At 42.4% G+C, this 17,730-nt stretch overlaps 1 long non-coding RNA gene across 1 annotated transcript in view; it reads right to left on the bottom strand.

The window, feature by feature from the left end:
- Window positions 1–17,124, bottom strand: part of LOC137644697 (uncharacterized) — a 306,181-nt gene extending 289,057 nt beyond the window's left edge. The window contains exons 1-2 of the long non-coding RNA XR_011045181.1: window positions 16,455–17,124; window positions 12,346–12,524 (exon numbers count right to left, since the gene is read on the bottom strand). This is a non-coding gene — a long non-coding RNA (uncharacterized lncRNA). The remainder of the gene's footprint in view (window positions 1–12,345; window positions 12,525–16,454) is intronic.
- Between the last annotated feature and the right edge of the window lie 606 nt (window positions 17,125–17,730).

Here is a 17,730-nt window from a genome sequence, read left to right as displayed (position 1 = left end):
CGCCCAGTAACGAAGGTCGGCAAGCCATCTACGATACGTAATCTGATATCGGCCCTAAATACGAACCACAAGGGTTCTAAACGCTAAATAATGAATATCCACAATAAAACATATAAAATTTAAACTAATAATAAAAATAATACACTTAGTAACACCGCGAGTGAAACTAAAAGCTCTCAAAACAGGAGTACCAACCGTAAGCGGAATCGAGCAAGACCGAGATGATCGAAGAGAATAAACTCTTATAACTTAAATATTAAACGATCTAGATTGCTCAAAACACAGCAAAACATAGCTTGGTACTTAACTTAGACGGTGTCTCCTGGGAAACCGATGTAGAAGCCATAATCCACGAAAAATAAGGCAAAAATACGAGAGCACAAACAAGCGGGTTACCACACAGGCGTGCTAAAAAGGAGTTGGGTTCTGAGCGGATGCAGAGTTGGTGGTGCCGAGTGAGGTTGAACGGCTCTCCTCTATTGGGGTCTTTGTCGTGGATGAATCTAAATAGTGCGGGACCTCTGGATTATACGCCCAATTCCATACCGACACCAATAGGTGAGCGAGCTAGTTAACCTAGCAACCTAGCACTCCTTTACATTTTTTCTCTGGTATATTTAGCAGTAAATTACCTAAGAATAAGTGCTAATAGGAGCTTATTCACTGGCCGGCACAGGTTCAAGCCCAGAAATATATTTTTGAGTAAGGTACTGTACATACATGATCATTTTATATACACGTCCGTACCTACCATTTTTTTGTATTTTGTTTATAAAAATACTACCCTTGTCCATGATTACATTTTTTTCCACAGTTATGTACTGTACTTTTACTGTAGGCCTACATGCGTAAATATTATTACTGGGTTGCTGTAGATGTCAGAGTCCCTGCAGTCGCACCAGGAATTGTGCTATGATTTAAGATTGCACGTAGAACTTTGTACAAAAATGGTTAGTGGTCGTTGCATAAACGTATATTACACTTAGTTAATCTTAAATTGTATACGTATTGTACAGAAGAGTATTAACTAGACTGTTTCTTAACTATAGCTGTACAGTACTTTTGTTTTATTTGTTTACAAAACTACGGTACAGTATGTGGGTACCGAATGAGTCTGTACCTACTGTTCTTTTGTATTTTCTGCTTATAAAAATACTGCACTTATAGGCCTACACGTTTACTATAGGCCTACACGTTTACTAATGATTATATTTTTTTCCATACCAGTGTACTTTTACTGTACATATGTAAATATTATTACCGGGTCACTGTAGATGGTCAGATTCCATACAGTACTTTGCAAAAGACAACACCTCAAGAAAAGCGTCATGCATCAAGATTGCAGTGTAGAACTTCATATGAAAATAGTTGGTGGTCGTAGCATAAAATATGGACACTTAATTAATCTTAAATTGTATACATATCATTCAGAATGTTTATTAACTACGAATTCGCGCCTGTCTCTGTCAATTAACCCTTGAGAAGAATGGAGTCACAATAATTAATAAACAATAATATACTGTACATTACTGTAATACGGTACTGTACAATATGTATACAATGATATTTCATTTAAGATTAAGTAAGTATACATATTCTCTACAAAGAACACTTACCATTTTCATATCAAATTCTACGTAGCAGTCTTAAAGCATGACGCAACTCCCGATGCATTATCTCTTGTGCAGTACTATAGGGAATTACACATACAGTACAATTCCCGGTAAAAATAAACACTACAGGCTACAGGAGTTTGTACCACTGTATACAAATACATTTTTGGGCTCAAGCCATGACGTCCTGATGGAAGGTTCCTTCAGTAGCTTCCTAGGGTATATTTAACTACAGGGATATTCCCAGAGAATTAAACTAAAGGTTATCACAGAATTCTAACTTCTGGTGCGAGTACCCTAAAGGTTTCCCTCTAGGATATCGTATATCAACAGGGGACGCATGTATTAACACGCCACATAGCTATCTGCACCCCATATAGAGTTAACACTTCGATATGAAGGTGGACAATAACTGGAGAGCCGTTCCACAGTTACACTCGTCCGTGGCTGCTTTTGGTAATCGAAACGTAAACAAACGGGCGCCATTGCTAAATGACGTCACGTCCGTCCTCATCCTTCAGCCTGTAGCTCCTTGCTTTGGTCGGATTTTCCTTGAGTGCGATTTTCATCTGCTTACATCGCCGTTATGTCGTTACCTTCAGCCTCGCCTTCTTCTGGAAAGTTGAGTACCAGGTCCCAGTATTGTTTAAATAAGCTCTAGCCGTAAAGTAACTTCTACTTTTCGTAAAATTTTGTGTTTTGTGGCAGAGCTGTGCCGATCCCGGACGCGCCATTTTATGGCGTCGCTGTTCATATCGCATGCTTTATTTTGTTAGCCAGAACAGCCTTATCTGGTCACTTAACTAATTAATATTATTAGTTATTTGGTCTTCATAGCTAGGAATTACTTATATCGTGTTTTAGCGCTCGTCTGACTCGGTCGCCGTTCGACCCCATTCTAGATCGCTAGCTTAGCCCCTAGGCTGGATAGCCTAGTGCTTGTGTTCATGCATGATATATACCAGTGTTCCTAGGTTAAGTTATGAAGATTGTGGCATTATTAAACATACTATTAACTGTGATGTAAGTGTTTTCGCCTTCGGGGACCATATAGGGGACCGGGTTGATTGCGTATCTTTCCACCCTAACCTAATGTAGGAACCCCTATATGCTCCCTAATCCCCTGCCTGCGGGCATTCCCTCTGTGTGGCCCTGCTTCCCCTTCTATATAGGGGAATCTTGTCTACAAACAGAGTATTTATCGCTTCTCTGTCTACCCTAAGGGAATGATCCCCCCTTAGGGTCGTGACCGAGAAATAAGGAACGGCTCTGCCCTTCTTCAGTTGCACCTGGTTGGGTTACTCCTCCCTCCCTGCAACTTGCGATGTGTCTTTCAGCTTACCTAGCCTAGGAGTTAACCCTCCTTCTCTAGGTTAAGCTCTGGGGGTTGATTCTGTTCTTTTATAGTTTGAGACGGTACTCCTGTACCGTTCTCATTCTGGTTACCTAAACTAGGTTAGGGAGCGTTCTCCCTCTCCTTGGTGGCCGTTCTTGTACAGAGTCTCCCCTATAGAAAGACCCCTCATCTTCTCCCTCCCCACCTATCCCTTTGGTGTAGGCTTGCCTATACACCTCTGTCCTTAGTCCTACAACTCCTCCCTTGGGTGGAGTGGTAGGGCTAACTTGTTCTCCTGCTGAGCTGGCCGCTTTGGTCCGGCCAGCGGGGGTTTCCCCCTTCTTGAGTGCCCTCTAACCCTCCCTTGGGTTACCCCAGGCACCCAGCCGACTGCCGGCCCCCTGCTGCCGGATGCTAGGAGTATTTACTCCTTTCATGAGTGCACTCTCTCCGGAGGGATGCCGGAGGAGTATGTGATCTTACCCCTTCCATTCCTCCTTACCTTTCTCTCCGTCTATCCTGGTGCCGGTCCCTTGCCGCCTCCACCGCCGGCGATACAGCCTTTACCTCTGGTGACATTCTTTCATAAGATGCCCTCCCCCCTCTAAGATGTCAGCCTTCCGTGTGCCGGAGGCTGCCGCCTCCCGTCGGCATACAGCCGACGTCCCACCCACCATTTTACCTAGTGACAGCTGGCCGACCCTCCGTGCCGGCCACCGGCGTGCCGGCATTGATTGCCGGCGGTCTAGGTATACAACCATATACATATCTATCTTATGAATTGATCCAAGCTCACCAGGCCGTCAGCCGTCGGCTGCCGGAGCCGCCGCCTCCTGCCGGCGACGGCACAGCGGCGGTCGCCACGATGGTATTATATTTTAGATACTCAATGTGTGTCTTGATGCCTTCCACCCTGCAGGACCGGCCTCCGGCGTGCCGTCGGTCTGCCGGCACCCCCTGGAGACGTTAAGGGACATGCACCCCTTCTCATACCTGCCGACAATATGCCGACAGCCAACATACTGCAGCCAGATGGCTTAGCCACTTCCACATATAGGTATTGTCTTACCTTTAAAATTGTGGCTGTGCTGTCTGATTGCACATTACAATATTCCAGCATACTCTGTGTGTCTTAGTGCAGCCGATTGCCGGAACCTATATCTAATAAGGGGTTTTCTTCTACTCCCCTTCTACCCAGGGATCTGAGTGGTCTCAGTCCCTGCTACACCTCGCGGGCAATTTCTGCTAGAGGCTTAGCTTCTACCCACCACGGCTTATCCATATGGATTTCCGTTTTGTGACCTTTGGCCACAAAAGAAATTGCCTACTAATAAGGTTACGGTAACTGACTGGGCGGGATTCACAAGTATGTGTCTATCTACTTCCTTTCCCGCTCTCTACTCTTAGGCATTATAATACCTTATGAATTATTTTAATGCTTAAAAATTTAGATTAAGTTATCTTAATTTTAGAGTAATGTAAGTCATTCTTATGCCTTCCATGTACTCATGATCTCTTTCTTTTACAGGAGGAGTATATGAAGTGCGAAAGCAACTTCTGTGGAGTGAAGCGCCCGGACTTCTACGGGCACAAGGCGTGCCGGACCCACGCCCCCTGCGCCGCCAAGAGAGGCGACCTGAAATACTGGGACCCGCAGCACTGTACAGTCTGCAAGAGTCGTTTGGCCGAGGCGTTCGACGACCCTCCTTCAGCGGAGGCAAGGGACAACGCTCGAGAGAAGCTACGCAAGTGGGTGCGTGGCTTCCAGAAGAACGCCACTAGACCGTATCTCGCCAGCGAAGATTTGAGGGCCTTGCTGTTTCCAAAGGCATCCAAAGACTCTGTGATCCCAAGTGATCAGATCCCCACCGTCCAGCTCGTGGTGGAACCTGATATCGTCATGGCCCAGTCCATGCATGAGTGCCACTTGGATTCCGATAACGTGGAACGTATGTCGGAAGTGTCGGAAGAGACGGAGAAGAACCTCATGGGCGAGGAACTCGACTATGAGGAAGATCAGGTGGAATATCCTGATTCGGGGTCCGAGGTCGCTCCCACTCTTACTCCCGCAGCGACTCCTGCACCGTCCGAGGAACCTGTTCCTTCGACTTCCGCCACCCCAGACCCTCTTCCATCGGGCACTCAGGAGGTCTTCAAGATGCTTGAAGCCCTCATGGAAAGAAAACTTCGAGAGACCCAGGAGCAATTCCGGTCTACCCTAGTTAACTTTAAACAACCGAAACGGATTTCGGTTAAGGACCTCCCCTCTTGCTCGGATACTAACCCATGGAGATATGCCGAGCATATGCCGATCACGACTGGTAAGATCTTCATCAGTGAGAAGGTTGGCTCTATCTTGTTGGAAGAAGTGGAATTCTTCCCGAACTTCGAGGCTTATCCGGACTGTTACGTCCGGCTCAGGTCCGAACCAGCCTCAAAGGAAGAGACCGAACCGAAGGAAGTAATCGTGTTCGATCTCGCGAAGGCCCAGGCTATGCTAGCCAATGTGGTGAAGAGTAGGGGTTTCACCAACTCCAAGATGCCGGCGCTCAGTAAGAAGCACCCAACCTTCGTTGCGCCGAATGCTGCGACTTTCCCCTTTATCGAAAAGGCCTCCACGGCGGTCCTAAAGGCAGTGGAGGAAGGGAAACCTTGCCCTGCACTGGAGGAGTGCAGACCCTTCTCCCTTACCGTTCCTCCCGATGATAGGCACTGGAAAGACGTCCAGTCAACCTTCACGGTGGGGAAGTTAGAGCCTGATGTAGCCGGTCGTCAGTTCAATGAGGACCTCCCAAGGCTAAATGATCACCTCCTTTGTAGGGAACAGGATACGAAGGAGAGGCTTGCCGCATTGCTGTCCCTCCAGGTACAGCTTGAACTTATGGCCAGGGACATTAGAGTCCAGGACTTTTACATGGTCCTAGCCAAAACACACTTGGCAACGGTGACTAAGGACCTGTATAGCTTCACTAAGGCTCGCAGAGCCTGTCGTGAATTCGTGTTTGCCAGCGCGACGGTAAAACACGAACCCCGGAGGCTGATTTCCTCCAATATCTGGGGTAAATATCTCTTTCCCTCCTCCCTGGTGAAAGAGATTGCAGACAAGGCCGCCACGGAGAACAGGAACCTTCTCCACAAGTGGGGCATGTCGAGAAAAAGGAAATCCTCTCAGGACGATGGCCCTCAACCTAAGAGGAAGTCTCAGAAGCCAAAACCCCAGCAACGTCAACAGAGACGGCAGTTTCCGGGTTCCGCTACTCCCCAAGTGGCCGCACACCCACAGCAGACCTTTCAGTTGGTCCCCCAACCGGTGGTGTCGCAGTCACCGGTCTTTACCCCTGCATTTGAGCAACATGCTACTACCTTTCGTCCCAGAGGTAGAGGCTCAAACAGAGGTTCCGGCAGAGATTCGTCTCGCCGCCCCTCCAGAGGCAGAGGAGGAAGGGCAGCTAGCGGCCGAGGTGGCAAACCCTCGGGACACCAGAAGCAATGAAGTGCTTCCGGTGGGAGGAAGACTCCGCCAATTCCAGGATCGTTGGACCTTCGATCCCTGGGCACACAGCATCGTCAAGAAGGGACTAGTCTGGAGCTGGACGCAACAACCCCCAGCCTTCCAGCAATTCTTCCAACAGTCAACCCCCCTCCTGGAAGAATACGTCCTAGAACTCTTGAACAAGAAGGTGATCAGGAGGGTAAAGTCAACCAGGTTCAAAGGGAGACTATTTTGCATTCCCAAGAAGGACTCCGACAAACTCAGAGTCATTCTAGACTTATCCCCTCTCAACAAGTTCATTGCGAACAACAAGTTCAAGATGCTGACTCTGCAACAAATAAGGACCCTTCTGCCTCAAAGGGCCTATATGGTCTCCATAGACCTGGCGGATGCCTACTGGCACGTTCCAATGAATCATCACGCTTCCTCCTACCTAGGATTTCGACTCCAAAGGAAAAGTTACGCCTTCAGGGCCATGCCCTTCGGGCTCAACGTGGCTCCACGGATCTTCACCAAGCTGGCAGACGCCATCGTCCAACAGCTCCACCTTCGCGGCGTCCAAGTGATGGCCTACCTAGACGACTGGCTAGTCTGGGCGACATCGCCCGAAGATTGTGTAAGAGCCTGCAACAAAGTCACCCAGTTCCTAGAGCATCTGGGATTCAAGATAAACACCGAGAAATCTCGCCTCTCTCCAGCTCAGAAGTTCCAATGGTTGGGAATCCATTGGGATCTTCAGTCACACCGCCTTTCCATCCCGCAGAAGAAAAGGAAGGAAATAGCAGGGTCTGTCAGAAGACTTCTGAAATCCAAACGGATCTCAAGACGACAGCAGGAACAAGTTCTCGGCTCTCTACAGTTCGCCTCTGTGACAAACCCAGTGCTTCGCGCACAGCTAAAGGATGCCGCGGGAGTCTGGAGACGTTTCGCATCCATCGCTCGAAGAGACCTCAAGAGACGGCTTCCAAACAGACTTCGCTTACTATTAAAGCCGTGGTCGGAAGAAAAGGCCCTGAAAAGGTCCATTCCTCTTCAACACCCGCCTCCATCGATCAACATCCACACGGACGCTTCACTGGAGGGTTGGGGAGGTCACTCCCACCAACGACAGGTTCAGGGAACATGGTCTCCCCTATTCAAGACGTTTCACATCAACATCTTGGAGGCCATGGCGGTTCTTCTCACACTGAAGAAACTCTCCCCGCCTCCCTCGATCCACATCCGTCTGATTCTGGACAACTCGGTAGAAGTCAGATGTCTCAATCGTCAGGGCTCGAGATCGCCCCAGATAAATCAGGTACTTCTTCCGATCTTTCGTCTGGCAGAAAAGAAGAAATGGCACCTGTCTGCAGTTCACCTACAAGGATTCCGCAACGTGACGGCGGACGCTCTATCACGGACAAGCCCAATAGAGTCGGAATGGTCTCTAGACGCAAGAACATTCTCCTTCATCTCTCACCAAGTCCCGGAACTTCAGATTGATCTCTTCGCAACGAGCGACAACAATCAACTTCCTCGATATGTGGCCCCGTACCAGGACCCCAAGGCAGAAGCAGTGGATGCCATGTCACTGGATTGGAACAGATGGTCCAGGATATACCTGTTCCCTCCCACCAACCTTCTGCTGAAAGTCCTCTCCAAACTGAGAACCTTCAAAGGGACAGCGGCCCTAGTGGCTCCCAAGTGGCCCCGGAGCAATTGGTACCCTCTGGTCCTGGAGCTGCAGCCCACGCTGATCCCCCTACCGGGCCCAGTTCTCTCTCAACAAGTACAGAAGTCGACTGTATTCGCTTCATCACTGAAAGTCAGGGACCTTCATCTCATGATTTTCTCTCCCTGGCCGCAAAGAAAAGTTTTGGAATCTCGAAGAAAAGTCTAGACTTCCTCGAGGAATACAAGACTGAATCCACACGACGGCAATACGAATCTTCCTGGAGAAAGTGGGTCTCGTTTGTCAAAGCAAAAAATCCTACGGAAATCACCATTGATTTTTGCATGTCCTTCTTCATTCACCTTCATGGACAAGGCTTAACAGCCAACACGATTTCCACCTGCAAATCGGCTTTGACTAGACCACTACTGTACGCTTTCCAGATTGATCTGTCCAGCGATATCTTCAATAAACTACCAAAGGCATGTGCTAGACAACGCCCAGCACCTCCGCCAAAACCTATCTCCTGGTCCCTGGACAAGGTGCTCCATTTTGCCTCTAACCTGGACAACGATTCGTGCCCTCTAAAAGATTTGACTCAAAAAGTTATCTTCCTTTTTGCTCTCGCCTCGGGAGCCCGAGTGAGCGAAATAGTGGCATTGTCAAGAGACGAGGGTCATATCCTGTTCCCAGATACAGAGAACTTACCCTCTTCCCTGATCCGACGTTTCTCGCAAAGAATGAACTACCCACCAAGAGATGGGGCCCTTGGAGAATCTGCCCCCTGAAGGAAGATGTCTCTCTATGCCCAGTGGAGAGTCTTAAGGTCTATCTTCGAAGAACTTCAGACTTCGGTGGAGGACAACTCTTCAAAGGAGAAACATCGGGTAGTGACCTGTCACTGAAACAACTACTGTAAGAGCGAAAATCACCTACTTCATTCGCAGAGCGGATCCTGACAGTACACCCACAGGTCATGATCCTAGAAAAGTCGCGTCTTTTCTGAATTTCTTCCAGAGCATGGATTTCGAAAGCCTCAAGAGCTTCACAGGGTGGAAATCGTCGCGCGTTTTCTTCAAGCACTATGCGAAGCAAGTGCATGAAGTTAAACATTTCGTGGTAGCCGCAGGTAGTGTTATGAAACCTGCCGTTTAACTCTGCATAGAACAGCGAGTTACTTGGGACTTTAACTCTACGGGTGCCTGTGTTGACCATCTTGTGATACATAGTGATTTCATGGACACTTAGTGTTTCTAATAGACTGTTCTTATCAAGGTGAAATGTCATAGACTTCACATGAGTGCCACATGCTCTAGGGCATGATGTGTTTTTCTTTGAAAAAGACTGACGTTCCTCTGGAACTTGTGTTTCTAAAAGTGAAATTTCTTTCAGATTCAAGATTGAAGTCTTTTATTTTCTATGTACATTATTCTTTATTATTGTAAATCAACTTTACACTTATTATTGCAATTGTTATCACAATAATCTGCAATCTATGAAATAAAATGTCTATTTCATTACATGTGCGTCTCTCTCCGCTCCTATTATTTTTATGAAATATATGATTGTCATAGTTTCATTTAACCCCTTCCTTTTGAATGAGAAGAATAATATAAATTTACTTGTATTGTATACTCACTCATGCTGTGTAATATTCCTACCTGAATACTTACCTTCGTCCTGCCTTCGAGACCAGATTGATCTCTCCTCCAAGGAGCGTAGTGACTATTTATCACTTACCTATGCTTGATAATATTCCTACCCGAATATTAACCTTCTGTCTTGTCTCCGAGTCCTGCACGAACTCTCCGCAGGGTGAGTAGCCCTTCAATGATCACTTCGAGATACTGTATTGGTATGGTCCACCGGGACTTCTCTGCCAGTGGGGCAGGAAGCTGGATCCCCACGGAAACTCTAGCGAGGACACATTACATACCTCTATTCGAAGCCCTTGGCACTTGCATAAAAAGGGGAAAATTTCCACGAAACATTAATTCTCTGGTACACTTCCATCAGGATGTCATGGCTTGAGCCCAAAAAAAGGATTTTGAGGGAAGCGAAAAATCTATATTTGGGTGAGATAGCCATGACGTCCTGATGGACCCTCCCGTCTATTCTAGTCCAGCCTTTCAGGCCCCGCCCTGTCCTGCTGTATCATGGAGATTAGCAAGAAGCTGGCCTCAGGATGAGGACGGACGTGACGTCATTTAGCAATGGCGCCCGTTTGTTTACGTTTCGAGTACCAAAAGCAGCCACGGACGAGTGTAACTGTGGAACGGCTCCCCAGTTATTCTCCACCTTCATATCGAAGTGTTAACTCTATATGGGGTGCAGATAGCTATGTGACGTGTTAATACATGCGTCCCCTGTTGATATACGATATCCTAGAGGGAAACCTTTAGGGTACTCGCACCAGAAGTTAGAATTCTGTGATAACCTTTAGTTTAATTCTCTGGGAATATCCCTGTAGTTAAATATACCCTAGGAAGCTACTGAAGGAACCTTCCATCAGGACGTCATGGCTATCTCACCCAAAAATAGATTTTTCGCTTCGCTCAAAATCCGTTTAATTTTTTACATGAAAACATGATTCTGCTCATAAAGGACCAAAGCAGGAGATGCACACGCAACGAGAAACAATGCAAGACTGAGGCTGAGTCAGCATGAGCTGGGATGTTGCGTTGGGCAGAGAGGTAAGTGGGGAAAAGTAAGCCCGGTGCAAAAGAGAGCGGCTGTTTGAAATTGTTAAGCCGCCACAAGAGTAATTCTTGTGAACTCACGAAGATGTGATTTTTTATTTAATAGTTTATACGGTTCTCTGTGTCGCTAACTGGCGAAATTACAAAGAATGATCCTGTAAAAAGCGAGGACTAACTGTAGTGTTAAAGTTTTGTAAATATATGTAATATTATGAAAAATATATTTGTAAATAGGGTACTTACTGTACATAAATGATCAGTTTGTACCCTACTTTTGTATTTGTACAAGAGTACGATACGGACTGAGCTTACATGATCAGTCCGTACCGTTCTTTTGTATTTTCACCAAAGTACGGTATGTACCAAGCATACATGACCAGTGCATGCTGCTGCACTTTTTATTTACCGTAACCTACATTATCAAAACACTTTGACTAATGAATGTATTTTTTTCACAGCTATGTACTGTACTGTATTTGCATAGTGCATACTCCTGTACAGTGTATATATTTACCAGGTAATGTACTGTAGATTTGTGATTCCCTACAGTACTGCACAAGAGGCGATACATCAGGGGTTGCAACATGCTTCAAGACTATGTTGAACTTCGTACAAAAATGGTTAGTGGTCTTTCTATAAAATGTGTACACTTAATGAAATTAAACTATCATGGTATACATACTGTACACAACATTATCACAGTAATGTATAGTATTGTTTACCCACTATACTGTACTGTACAGTACTTTACATATATACTACTGTCCTCTATAATATGTAAATGTAGGTAACATATACAGTAAGTTGTCAAATGATGCGATTCGTCCTACCATAAACAGTGAACACTTACAGTACAGTACAAGTGTTACCTTAGCTAATCAAGCTGTATGTACTGTAGTAATAGTACTGTACGTATATTACAGTAATATACACTACAGTATTAGCAAGTGTTATATTTGATAGGAATAACAGCATTTTGTTGTTAGAAGTGTCCCGATGACTAATGATACATATCGTACTGTATGTGTATTGTACCGTACTGTAGCCTTACTGTGTTCAGTACATAGTACGTATGCGCGCATGTACTGTACACTTATTGAAATGTGTGAAATGTGTTCATTCATTATTACAATACAGTACTTCTACTCTGATATAAGCCAAGTAAAATCAATACTAGGCAGTACTGTACTTAGTGTGTTAGTGAACTGCACAAAGGCAATGGGCAGTGAGTTGTTAGGTTAGGAACTGCCCTAGGGAAGCAAGTATTCAGGGATTCTTACATTCACTGGGGTTACAAGACCAGATGATTATGAAAGCAAAATCTTACAGACGTGTGCTTAATCAGTAACAGAATAACCAGCCACCCAGACCAAGCCACTACCTTTCAAGCAACACACTTCAAAGTGGAAGCGAGTTGATAAGGGAAGATTCATCCAAGACGAATGGTCGACTTTAATATCCATATGATGGAAATAAAAAATTCTTACCTTTTTTTACTCTAACTACTGTACTTTACATTAATTATTAATATTAGTATCACTATGAGGACTTACCTTGGTTATGATCTCAATACATGTAGGGCTATTCACTGATATTTGTTAGGCTTGCGAAAGGTATGAGAGTACAACCCACAAATGAATGTTTCTGGCATTCATAGAGTTAAACACATTTCCAGAGAGAATTCAACTTGTTGCTGATTGATACAAGGTAACAGATAATGAGCAATCATTCCCTGAAACAAAAATTTAACAATAATTTAATTGAAAAACAGTACATGTTCAGGTATTTCTATATACATTGAAAACAAATTTGGAAAACTATAGCTTAACATTTTACCTAAACTAAAATAGAAATTTTTATACATGTAGCCATGAAACAAGAGAACTAAAAAATTGTAATGAAGAGAATGTACATTTTAGTACAGTATTTAATCATCAATAACCATGAAAAAGCTTTACCGTTATAAATAGAATAACTCTGTTAATAACAAAGTTTCTCGTTGTTGCAAAAATATTCATGCTGGATGTAGCATTATGAAACCTAAAAATTTGCCTTTTGAGGACCCCTACTCTTATCTAGGCCTGGGGAGCCTATTATACATACAGTACTGTATTAAACTGTAAAACCCCAACACACTTCCATCAGAAATGAAGGACTATGTCCAGGTACCCAGACTTCTAGATCTAGAAAATAGTTCCACATTCTTGAAAAAATATGTAGTTCGCTGGGACAAGCGTAAAATTTCTTATTATTTGTCAAATAAATTTTCTTTATGTGGAAAATGTTGTTTATCTTGGTCTGAAATATGATATAAAGCTAGTTTTACAATTTACAAAATACGGTATTAGGATTTAGTGTTTTCTTGGCAGGTGTGAAGCCAGTTGGAAAGCAAACACAGGGTTGAGACTGTCATGGGATAAGCCATGGATATGGCAGTCTATGGTTGGGGATTGTAGGGGGCATAGCCCTCGGCAGGCAAGGCGGTAAGGATACTGCCCCTACGTTAGGTTAGGGTGGGGAACCTTATATTAGGCGATGTTCTTGTGTTTATTTCTCTTTCAAATGTGGTTTTTCAGGCATAATTTTTGAAATCTTACACCTGGTCTCTCCCACCCAACTACAAAGATGCCTTAAATTCCAATGGAATTAACAAAAAGCTTGGGAATCAAATCTGGATACCTAATATTCTTAGTATTAGGATTACAATAATCTTTGAATGTCTTTAGCATCTGTGAATATTGACTTGCCACAGTATAACCCACAACTAGATCTCACTCTTTGCTTCTCCAGTATATAGTAAAACTAAATTAGGAAAATACAAGTACTGTACTTTGGTTTGAGCTTAGGATAGTACTGTACAGTACTTATATTACCAAGCCACGAGTTTGCCATGTCTATCTTCGCTTATAGCCTACTTCAGTATTACCACTCTCAATATTTCATTATCTAAATATCTTACGAATAGGATTATTAGTTTGAGCTATACAATACTGTACATTTTGTAATTGATATAGCATACCATGCCTTATTTATATTTACTATTAAATAAAATTCAACACTGCTTTGCTTTCAGAAGACCATGATTACACTATTTACAAGCTACAGTTAACGTATGCATTAATTTTCATTAATAATGTGAAATCTAATTAAAGCCACCTATTTCAATGAACCAGTGGAATATGTTCCATTTTAGTTTAATGCTACAAGCCAGAATATTGATGCTTAAGTAACATTACACCACATTTAGTTCTCCTATACTGTACTGTATACTATAACTGTACACTAACATATAATGAGAATGGGAACAATGTTATACCAAAAATTTACAGTGATATAATTGCTTAACAAAAGGGTTAAGAAAATAGGCTATTACTGATATAGGGTGAAATTTCTACAAAATATCTAATATTAAGCTACATAGTACTGCACAATAATTATAGTAGAGTAGCAGAGTCTTATCAAAAAGTTCCATTGTAGCATCAATGTATACTGAAATTTGCACACACACACACACACACACACACACAAACACAAAATATTAATAAAATTGTAGCGTCATTGTAAACTGCAATTTTATAAAGCATTTTTCATCTATTGAAATTACATATCTTTGCAGTACCATGATAAAACAAGAGTATGGATTATACAGTAATGATTCATAAAAACATCTCATTATACGGTATTCTATGTAAATTCATATGTAACAAGTATATTAAAAAAAATTTCAGTTCAATGTTAATTCATTAACAACATTAATTGGGGGTGAACATGGCAAGGTAAGACCCTGGTTTGATGGGCTGCTCAAGAACATTAGGTGGTACACTTCACCCTGAAGAAATGGACTCGGGCAGTGACTGGCACAACATTACTACTCATGTAACCAACAGATCCTGTAGGTGGGGAGAGATGGCATCAGTGGTCTGTGGGGTGTACTTCCTCAGAGTGAGGTGTACCAGGAATTCCTGTATCCAGCTGTATATTCAACAATAAAACAATAATAATATAGTTGTGTTACACAGAGACTCATGCGTATATATATATATATATATATATATATATATATATATATATATATATATATATATATATAATGTGTGTGTGTGTGTGTTCTATAACAAAAACCTGTACAATAAAAACAATTATTCTTTTCTAAAAGCTGTCACTGCAAATGAGAGAGAGAGAGAGAGAGAGAGAGAGAGAGAGAGAGAGAGAGAGAGAGAGAGAGAGAGAGAGAGAGAGAGAGAGAGAGAGAGAGAGAATATATTAAAAAAATATTTTTCAGATTTTTAGATCCAACACTTCCTAGTGTAAAGCCATGACAGGATATTTGCAGCTATTGTTCATTTTTCGAAAGAAGTTGAATTTCACCCATTTAGCAAAAGTCACATTATCATACAAACATAATTAAACACCAAATGTCAAGTAAAGGCTAATTTAAATTTGACATTTAATTCTATATAGGTATATTGTATCAGAAAATATAAGTTCCTAGGTAGGATGAGGTCTTCACATCAGTCTTCAAGACTTCAATACCTATCTTTTCGAAACTACCAGTTTCATTGTTACATTCGTCAGTCCGCGGCCGCAATTAAAGTTGGAACTGTGTTCGGCAATTCAAATTCCTGATCCGACGCCAGTTTCGTTGGTAGGATCTATAATTCTCGATAGGAAAAGGCAAGAGGAAATGTACTCCTCGCAGTACTGGAGTAGGTAAGTAATGATTGATTATACTAACCGAAATATTTGGTTCATACGGTCCTAGGCCTACTGGTGGGTACATTCTATGGGCCATTGACTCATTATGCTATCTATGAATCCTCAGCGTTTTCACCAAAATTCTATCTCGCTAATTATTAATTAAGGTAAAATTATAGTTACAAACGGGAAAACATTTCGGTACAGAGTAGGCCTGTGTGTGGTTTTTTTTCTATGAAAACGTGTCATTTACGATTGATTGATTGATTGATTAACGAAGAAAACAGGAGTTTTTCTTAAGAAAAGGAAATGCCTGTTTTTATTATTAGTAGTTAAGCTTTTCCCGTCCATAACAATAATGAAACTGTAATTAGTTATAGTGAAAAAAAATTGACAACTTTGTTGATAAAGAGTTGAATCATCCTTATGCAGACTTATAGGGTAGGCCTACTCTGTATTATTATTAGGTAAAATAGCCTTTAGGCGCAAGAAAAAAAAAGGAAAGTTTTACATGTAATGCCCAACCTAGGATGCAGTGTCCTCGCTCATCGAGGGAAAGTTTGCTTTGCTTTTTATTTACTTAAAATTACTTTTAACTATAGACATTGTGTTAAATTATCAAATATCTCTGAACGGTGCAAGGGTAAAGAATTGTCGACCGGTGCGCTAGGTTGGCTAACTTAGGACGTAAGTCACCAAGTGTTTGATTTAAACAAAATTATTTCATTTATTCCTCATTCTTTTGAAACATTGTTTTACATTTGAGGGGAGTTCATGAATATTAGCTTAATACTTGGAGTAAAGAAATCACGGCATCATTTTCTATTCGAGTGAAAACACTAGGCTCATGCATTTTAATCGTTAGTTACCAATGATCAACTTGGGCTCATAGATAATATATTTACCACATCCGGGTAATTAACGCCTTATTAATTACTAACAGCTTCACAATGCAGCAAAAACACACCTGTAACCGAAACTGGTCTGGTTTAGGAAGAGCTCAATGAGATACACATAACGTAAACACAGCCAAACTCATACTGGTATTATCTTACTGGGTAACTCGGTATACTGTAGAGAAGCGTTGCGTTATTTCCATAAAAAATGGACAATAAGTTCCTCCGACTGGAATTACCAACAGAAAGTTCGAAATGAAACATAAACTTACACTAACTTATTGTAAGTTTCAATAAGGTAAAGGTGCTAATGTTAAAACTATTGCTATTTTGTTTTTGTTGGGAATCGGTGTTCATTTTCGTACTTGTCGACACTTGTCCATTCATAAAGCGTGTAGAAGTAAGTGACGAGCGTAAATGCGTTAAAAATCTGTATAACAGTTGGTATTCTGTATACGTATATTGTATCAGAAACTATAACTTCCCAAATAGGACGAGGTCTTCACTTCAGTCTTCAAGACTTCAATACCTATCTTTTCGAAACTTTCAGTTTCAAACCTCAGTCCGCGGCCGCCATTAAAGTTGTAACTGTGTTCGGCAATTCCAATTCAAGATCCGACGCCAATTTCGTTGGTAGGATCTATAATCCTCGATAGGAAAAAGCAAGAGGAAATGTACCACTCTCAGAACTGGAGTAGGTAAGTAATGATTGAGTATACTAACCGAAATATTTGTTTAAAACGGGCCTAGGCCTACTGTATCACATCCATGAGAAACATTCACATTTAAATGCGTCATCGGCGCAAGAAACAAATAAGAAAAAACACGTTTTACATGTAACGCCTAACCTAGGATGCAGTGTCCTTGCTCATCGAAGGAAAGTGAGTTTTACTTTTTATATAGTAAAAATCACTTATAACCATAGACATCGTGTTAAATTATCAAATATCTCTGAACGGTGCAAAGGTAAATAATTGTTGACTTAGAGCGCTTGGTTGGCAAACTTAGGACGTCACTCAAGTGTTTGAAATTTAATTTAAACAAAATTATTCCAATTTTTTCCTCATTCTTTTCATACATTGTTTCAGATTTGATGGGAGTTGGTGAATATTAGCATATTACTTGGAGAAAGGAAATCAGTGCATCATTTCCTATTGGAATGAAAACACTAGGCTAAGCACTTTAAATCATAAGTTACCGATGATTAACTTGGGCTCAGTGATGATATATTTTACCTCATCAGTATTAACACGTTATTAATCACGAAGTTTCACAAAATCCCAGGCTACTCGTGCAATGGAGCAAATACACACCTGTGACCGAAACTAGTCTGGTTTAGGACGGGCG

This window comes from Palaemon carinicauda, chromosome 1 (assembly GCF_036898095.1).
Source record: "Palaemon carinicauda isolate YSFRI2023 chromosome 1, ASM3689809v2, whole genome shotgun sequence".
Classification (NCBI taxonomy): Eukaryota; Metazoa; Arthropoda; class Malacostraca; order Decapoda; family Palaemonidae; genus Palaemon; species Palaemon carinicauda.
Note: the sequence above shows the minus strand (reverse complement) of the source record. Positions and strands in the feature narration are given on the sequence as shown.